The sequence below is a fragment of the Petaurus breviceps genome, unplaced genomic scaffold (genome assembly GCF_028583685.1).
Source record: "Petaurus breviceps papuanus isolate PSGF00001 unplaced genomic scaffold, PetGlider_PUasm1.0 90977, whole genome shotgun sequence".
Lineage (NCBI taxonomy): Eukaryota > Metazoa > Chordata > Mammalia > Diprotodontia > Petauridae > Petaurus > Petaurus breviceps.
This window is the reverse complement of record NW_027187391.1, coordinates 477,432-478,755: the sequence shown is the minus strand read 5'-3', so window position 1 is coordinate 478,755 and position 1,324 is coordinate 477,432. Positions and strand designations below refer to the sequence as shown.

At 53.3% G+C, this 1,324-nt stretch overlaps 1 protein-coding gene across 12 annotated transcripts in view; it reads right to left on the bottom strand.

The window, feature by feature from the left end:
- HIVEP2 (HIVEP zinc finger 2) overlaps window positions 1-1,018 on the bottom strand; it is a 274,013-nt gene extending 272,995 nt beyond the window's left edge. For 5 of the 12 annotated variants that reach the window (XM_069077399.1, XM_069077397.1, XM_069077410.1 and 2 more), the window contains exon 1: window positions 517-1,018. The gene's annotated coding sequence lies outside the window, so the exon portion shown is untranslated. Of the gene's footprint in view, window positions 1-80; window positions 477-516 lie in introns of those variants that run through there. The other 7 variants (XM_069077402.1, XM_069077414.1, XM_069077403.1 and 4 more) reach the window with 5 other exon arrangements.
- Window positions 1,019-1,324: the final 306 nt, after the last annotated feature.

The window sequence follows — 1,324 nt, the reverse complement described above, 5'->3', positions numbered from 1 at the left end:
ACAGAATATTTCTAACCTAAAGTAAAATGTACTAATCATAGAGATAAAAAAAGGAAAAACACATCTCTGAGGTGACTTACCCATCAGATGGCTAGCCTATAGTCCCCGTTTCTTTCCCAAATGATGGATACACCCTCAATGTACCCCGAGGCAGCACCCAACAACCCAAAGTATATGGATTTTTGGAAGAGAGGAAAAGACCTTGTAAGTTGCTCCAGTGCAGCCCGTAGCTTCAACGTTCAAGACACAACTTGGCAAATACTTGTGCCACAGTCAAGAAAGATTTTTTTTTTAAAAGACCCTCCTCTTCTTAAGAAAGACAGCACTCCCCCGGCGTCCCCCTTTCCTCTCCACTCCCACACCTCCCGCCCGCCCGCCTCCCCGCCTCTCTTCCGCAAGCCCCTCAGGCGGCTGTCAGCTCCTGGCCGCTCCGAGTGACAGGGGCAGGAGGAGGGGGATACCTTGACAGGGGAGCGAGGAAGGGGGGTCCTCGCAGCAGCTGCTGTTGCTGCTCACCTGGAAAGTCACCGTGGAGGAGGAAGAGAAGGAGAAGGAGGAGGAAGAGGAGGAGGAAAAACCCCCTGGTGCCCTTGTTCTTTCTGCTGCTGTGGTTGCTCCTTGCTAAGCTTGTGCGTGTTGGGGGGTGTCTGGTAGCATTTCCTTAAGGACAGAGGGAGGGAGGGAAGAGATCCCGACAGCCAAGGCTCCTCTTTCCTTTATTTATTTTCTTATACTGTACACAGAGCGACAGACATAAGGTGAAGCTGGGCTTGAGAGGGAGAAGAGGCCAGAGCCGCAGTTTTCTGGATGAGGGAGCAGCAGCCTTTCTGATCTGTAGTCAGACAGGGTTATTCCTGGCACCACTTCCCAGAACAGAAGTTACAAGGAGAAGTGAGAGAGGGAGAGAGAGGGAACGCGGCCGAGAGAGAGAGAGAGAGAGAGAGAGAGAGAGAGAGAGAGAGAGAGAGAGAGAGAGGAAAGCTCGTCCAGCGACGTCATCGGATCCCCCAGTGCGTCCCAGGGTGAGAGGCTGAACCAGAAAAACCAGTCTGGAGAATGAGAAAAAGAGAGGGAAACGCACTGTGTACAGAGCAGACGAGAGGGGGAGGGAAGAGGGAAGAGAGGGGGCAGGGCTTTAGAGCCCAAAGCTGCAGCCTCTCCCAAGCAGCAGGGAGATCTCTAGTTCGCCCGCTCTCCAAACAGGGAACTCCCAGGAGAGCCAGTCTGTACTTGCCATGCAAAATTTGTGCGTCTCTTCCCAGCTAGAGAATTTCCTTTACGGATGTGGAATACGCCTCCTTCCAATTCCCCCCCCCCCCCCCCC